We start from the raw sequence: 6,473 nt of genomic DNA, 5'->3' as shown, positions 1-6,473 counted from the left end.
TCTAATTCAAATACAAAAACTCTCCAAAGAATTACACAAAATGAACACTTGATTTTAGAGTACCACAACTTCAACAGAAAAAACAAAAGAGAAAGGGAAAGAAGATGTACCCTAAGTCCTTCTCTCGGTTCCTTTTACTTTGGTTTTCGGATAAAATTTATAAAGGTGCCCTTGACTGGATAGTGGATACTAATGTAACATGTGTACATCATGCATATATGCCTATTAAGGCACTCAAAAGGTTTGAACTTGGGCTGAATTTTTTTGGGCTATCCTCAAAGAAATACTAAGGTATTAGTCAAACCGTATGTAGTCGATTTCGGTCATTTCGGCCGAAATTTCGGCGAAATTTCGGATTTCGGTTCAAGAAGACACGATTTTGTTAATTTCGGTCGGACGAAATCTTTGCGAAAATTTCGGCCGGAAACGCGTTTTTCGGTCGGAATTGATTTGTCTTGGCCGGATTTTTTTTTTCTTTTTAAATTGAGTGGACTAATCTCACGTACAAAAATTAAAAAGATTAATTCACTCACTAGTATTATTGCTTGTTGTTGTGTTTGAATTTCTTGAGCTAAAATTATTATTTGGTGTTGATGATGAGGAAGGTGAACAACCAGATTTACTAATACTATGTTTCTTTTAAGTGATTATCGACACGAGGATATAAAATATGAAACCGAGATTTTACCGAGATTTTAAAACGGAATTTCCCCGAGACAAAGTTGTACCAGTATCTCGGTGTCGACCGAGACAATCCGAAATCCGAAATTGACTACCTTGGTCAAACCTTATACCCAGACAAGATTTCAGTCAACCCAGTTTGACGGACATGGTCAAATCGGTCAGAGCTGGTTGGAAGTGATCCGTGTTGAAATGAAATGTCCTTTAACCTAAGCTAAAACCCATACCCGTTCTCCCTTTCTATTCCATGTGTTCTCTCATTTTTTTCTTCGTCGTTGGGTAAAACTCTTAATAGAGAATTTCGAGCGAATCAGATTTGAATCCAGGTGACCTAAATCTAATAGTTCCATCATGTAATTAAGTTGATTTTAATTATTTTTTTTAAGGTCGTTGATATTAACCGTGTATGCTTATCACAGACTACAGAGTTCCCTTCATCAGTTTTCTTCTTATTAATTTGTTACTTTCTGCATGCCAGTTTTCAGTTAAGTTCTTGATTTGGTTGATTCATACTATGCCCAAATTTTTCAAAATGTAATGAATTTGAATTTCTCTGAGTTTTAGTTGGGTAATCTGTGATTAATGGTCACAACTTTGGGATTATCACCATTGACATCTTCCAGTCCTCAATTGGCTCACCTTGTTATTCATCCTACTTCAAATGTCTCTAGAGAATTGCTTTTAAACGGTGTAGAGAAGCATTAATAGTGCTTGATTCATGTATCCTCAGAGACAATTCTCTAATCGACATGGAATAGATCCAGGTCCAACGATATGAACCGTGAAAGATTAAAGAATCAAGAAATACTGAAAAAGGCAGAGGAAGTTGTAGTTGAGAGATCAAATATGATCCATATCGTAGTAATTATGTTATTGTATATGAGAATAACAGAAGAGGCTTCAGAAGACCTTGTTTTGGGTTCTTCTTTTATGACTGAATTAAGTCAGGATGCATATAAAACTCCTAGGAGGATTTCCTCTACCCGATTAATTTTATACTACAATAACCAACTATTGTGTTTTTATTTATAAGGACTATTGGTTTTTCTACCTAAATAATTTTATACTACACTATGCATATAAACTTATATTGTGTTTCAGTTGATTCTAAGTGTGGGTGTATGTTTCTGCATTGTGAGTTGTGGTGCTGCATGTAACAAATGAAATTGTGTTTCACCTGATTCTAAGTGAATGTTGAGAATCTAAATAAATGTTATGTTAAATTTGAAGTTGTTAAGAATATAGTTGCGTCTCAATGAAATTTTCATATTTTTATGGAACATATGGTGATCACTATAAGTGAATCAACAAGTAAATTAACCTGCCAGTTCTAATTTTCTAGCTTTAAGATTATTGTGATAGCTAGCTTCTAGGGAAGACTAAAAATTTCTCAAAAGCGTTCCTGCTAATTTTGTTTCGTAGGTGTTGTTCCTGATACTAATGTCTAAAAGTCATATGCTATTTGTTGTTTCAACGATGCTGAGCTAGAAAGAAGATAAAGAAGACTTTGTGCTCACAACTTACAAGTAAGCAGTCATTCTTTAATTTGTTTCATTTCAAAATGGGCAGTCATCATTTCGACCATATGAAGTTCATTCCTATTTTAAGTAGTACATTCTATTAGCTGTTGCCATGCTTTCTGTACAAATGCACAAAAAGTTAAGGGGTTGAGATTGCACCTATTGTTTTTGTTGAGCTCACAAGTCATGAACCAATAGCTAATTTTGGATGTGTCCCAAGAAGCAATCTGAATCATCGGATTAATGTGTAAGACACCACCTTAAATCAATATTTAAAATTTATTGAGACAGTGATTTCTTAATTACTTAATGATCTTCTGATGGTTAGAAGTTACGAAGTAAGCTTATTACATTACCAACTAGATTTCAGTCTGTCTTTCATCTCAAGAATATGGGTTATGTGACGTGACGCAATATTTATTTTGTTCTACTTGGATTGTTATATTGATTACTTGATGGGAACACTGTGAGCCCAACTAGATTTCACTCTTTCTTTCATCTCAAGAGCAGGTTTTCTCTAGCCTTGAGATAAGAATTGATGCGGAACATCTGATATATGGTGCGACCTCTGAAATTTTGAAGGGAACTGTTGAATTTATTGCTTCTACAGAATATATGGTGCGACCTCTGATACCGCCAACATGGTTTTCCTCATTGATGTATCAATTTCTGTGGTTAAAAGTTGGGATGATTTGGGTAAGAAAATTAAAATGTAAATAAAATATCTGGATTGTACAAAATGTAATCATGGACTGCCTTACCTTTGTTTTGTAGAGTGCTATTAGCCAAAAGTGCACTTGACTAGCTACCATTTTCTGTTACTGTAACTTTCCAGATTCATGGTCTGCAATGCATCATCACCTATTTGATTATGAATTCAACGGGGGAGGATGCGTATCTCCAGCTAGATTTAGTAAGTATATGTTTAGTCTTCGCTACCCATAACCATTTGGCACATGTATTTATGATATGAAGTTGGAAAAACTCCTAATATAATTAAATTTTGTTCTATTTTGCAGAATCATTAGTTTATTTTTATAAGTTTCATTTTCTGGATGAACTTAAAATAATTTATTAGATTCTCGGGGAGAATTTCTCCCATATGTTGGATGCAAAAATATATAAGGTTCCTGCAGTTACAATATCAACTTATCGAAAATGCGAACAATATTCATAGGGGATTCAAACATATATTATGCGTAATGGAGGTAGTATGTCTGTTTGAAGACGTGAGAGTAATTAAAGCGTATCTGCTAATTAACTTAGTTCATTTGAATCCTGCGAACTTCATTAGGTTCCCCTTTAGATATGGAGTATTAGTTAAGTCCTCAGATACTGTATGTAGACAATTCGATATTTACCAAGCTTAGCCTTAGTTCGTGTAGTTTTGTTTTTTCCATAAAGACAATTGATGGTTTTAAGGGCAAGTTAAATTATATTTGGATGATCAATTTAGGCTGGGCGCACAACTAGTTAAGATTAAATCAATTAAATCTTTGGCGTTTTGTATTTCTTCAAGGAAAAATACAGTAGTAAAGCTACAAATGCAGTTGGGAGCTTGTAATAGTTGTGCTAGTTCAGCTGTTACTCTAAGGTAAGGACCTTTGATTTGTATGTACATAGATTTTCATCTACTTTCAATAATCTGCAGCCATGATATAGGTATTTTAGAGATGTACTTCATAACTATATATTACTATAGCTTAACTATGGATCAAATAAAAAAATTGTGAGTGTTGGAACAAAAGTTTTTCGATCCCACAACATATATGTTCTGGCTCCGTCATATGATGATCTCTATGTGCCTGCACTAATCCTTCTGCCACTGTTGTTTGAATATAAGGTATCAAGACGACCTGATTCAGGACTTACAGTTTTCAATTGATGCAATTCAGCGGTAGTTTACAGAAAATATACAAAATTTCCTCAACCTCTTTCAGCGGCTAATTTCTCTATTTTAACCTTTGTGGGTCTGTGCAGATTACCTCACCGAATGGTTCATTCTCTTCCTCATCAGGTTTTATTTCGTAGCCTTCTCTTGATTATCAGTGAAGTTATCTTCTATTATTTAATAGGAGTTTTTTTTCTGTCAATTTTACAGACGTGTTGTGAGTGTGGACAAAACCTCCTAGTATGCCATATCTATCGCATAGCCGCCAAGTATGCTTTAAATTCTAAAAATAGACAGTTGATATAGGTTTTTTTTGCTTTTGCTTCTTATGGTCTAAATTGCAAATAGCTGAGGGTTTAGGAAGTTGTGGGATGTTCATACTCTGTTGAAATTTGAAAATTTCTCATTTGGACATAGTTGTACACCAGTGTCCTTTGTCTTATAAGATCATGACGTATTTATACATGAAAATGACCTAAGTCTTGGGTATTTATTGAAATATTCAACATGACTTTCGTCACGAGTAAAGATGAACTTGGCCAAAGAGAAAGGTTACCAACACATATTTCGATAAATAAATAAGCGAGATAAACTCGGCTCGAAATAGCAAATGTGTATAATCGAAGTCTATATAACAATACGACTTTTGTCTCAAGATAGGAGATACAATAGATACACTTTTGAGTGATAGATAAGTTCAAGTCTCCACATACCTTTTTGTCGGTGAAGTTCCACCAGTTCCTTGAGTAGTTCTTCGTCTTTGCATGATGAACGCTGTGGAGTCTAGAGCTCAGCTACACATGCTATCCTGGTCCGAGACTTAGCTATAAGTAGACTAGAAATCAAGACTTATAGTTTTGACAACTAAACTTGACAAACAAGCTTGAGATAACAACGCTTGCGAGTTCGATCGAGCAATGCTCTAACAATCTCCCCCTTAGTCAATTTTAATGACAAAACAATCAATACATATGGAATACAAAATAAATAAACTTTGTAGCTTTTCATCAACATGCTTGATCTCCTTGGTTCTTTAACATTACTCGAAATCTTCGTCACTTCCAAATACTCTAATGATTCCAAAGATATTCAATTCAGCATCATCGTTGCTGAAGATCCGTAGCCATGACAATGAGAAAACAATAGCTCTCAATCATTGTTATACAGTGTCATAGTATTATCACACAACATCAAAGTTCAATTGTATCACAACTTTGACAACAATACTATGGTGATATGTATCACTCCCCCTTAGTCAATACTTCATCTCACATGAAAACCACCCCCTACATAATGATCCGAAAACCATATGTATTTGTAGTGTGAACTACACGTTAATTCTCCCCATTTTTGTCAATAAAATTGGCAAAGGTAGGAAAACTTGTGAGATCCTAATGAAATTTCCATAGAGACATTTGATGAGCACATATCAACTTTTTAGATGCAATCATATAGCCGAAACTAAATGCATTCATCAAGGAGTTTATGAAGATACAAGATAACCCCTATAATATTACAAAGTCGCACTCCCCACAAAGATTTGGCAATTAAGCACAAGTTCAATTAAGAACTCTCCCCCATAAAATTTTATTCCCGAAAGAACAAAAAGAGCGACCTTACTTTCACAAGAAAAGAATGATTTCTTTGGACATTAACGAATCACATGAAATGTGAATTTATATCCAAAAATATCAATTAGATTAACCACAAGAGAACTCATGATTAATATAATCGGAAATGCTCATATAAGAGAACTTACGGAGCCGCACAGTATATACATAAAAAATATGGATCATGGAAGATCAATACCGCGGAATAAACAAAGATTCACTCTATTTCTCATCACCATTTGCACAATGACATATAATAGACTTAATCTTTGTAAACAAAAGCTCATCCTATCTTCCATCAATATTTACATAATGACATAATAGGCTTATCTTTTGTTTGTCAAAAGTTCATTCAATCTTTTATCAATACTTGCATACCGACATATGAAAAACTTAAATTTTGACCACGTATGGGACAATCATAGTTCACGGACGCAAACACACATATCCCGTAACAAGTTGTAATATATAAAATCATAAAGATTAATACTGCAAAATCATCTTCCAAATAAACTTTAGAATTTAAATAAATAAATCTAAAAACATTGCAAGATGAAAACGTTGGACATAGCTATGTGTAAACGCAATAATGGCTATTCCAAACCCTAGTTATCATTCTTAAAACACAAGAATAAATTCTCATAAGAAGATTCCTAGACATTGAGACCTCTGAAAAATTCTTTATCGTCCCCGAACTCCTTGTCGTCAACAGCCATGGGAACATATGGTTCGTGAAGAAAGGAGTCAATTCCAACAAACCTTCTGGGATGA

The 6,473-nt window shown here is 34.2% G+C and overlaps 1 long non-coding RNA gene across 9 annotated transcripts; it reads left to right on the top strand.

The window, feature by feature from the left end:
- The first annotated feature begins 915 nt into the window (after window positions 1-915).
- LOC113281320 lies at window positions 916-4,506 on the top strand. Of its 9 annotated transcripts, none has more exons than XR_003326035.1 (7): window positions 916-1,007; window positions 2,104-2,207; window positions 2,712-2,897; window positions 3,037-3,114; window positions 4,045-4,098; window positions 4,182-4,218; window positions 4,303-4,504. It is a non-coding gene; the product is annotated as an uncharacterized LOC113281320 (long non-coding RNA). The 9 variants fall into 9 exon arrangements; XR_003326051.1 differs by lacking the exon at window positions 4,045-4,098 and adding an exon at window positions 3,721-3,795; XR_003326026.1 differs by adding an exon at window positions 3,721-3,795 and having other exon boundaries at window positions 4,045-4,218.
- Window positions 4,507-6,473: the final 1,967 nt, after the last annotated feature.

This window comes from Papaver somniferum, chromosome 1 (assembly GCF_003573695.1).
Source record: "Papaver somniferum cultivar HN1 chromosome 1, ASM357369v1, whole genome shotgun sequence".
NCBI classification, from domain to species: domain Eukaryota; kingdom Viridiplantae; phylum Streptophyta; class Magnoliopsida; order Ranunculales; family Papaveraceae; genus Papaver; species Papaver somniferum.
Note: the sequence above shows the minus strand (reverse complement) of the source record. Positions and strands in the feature narration are given on the sequence as shown.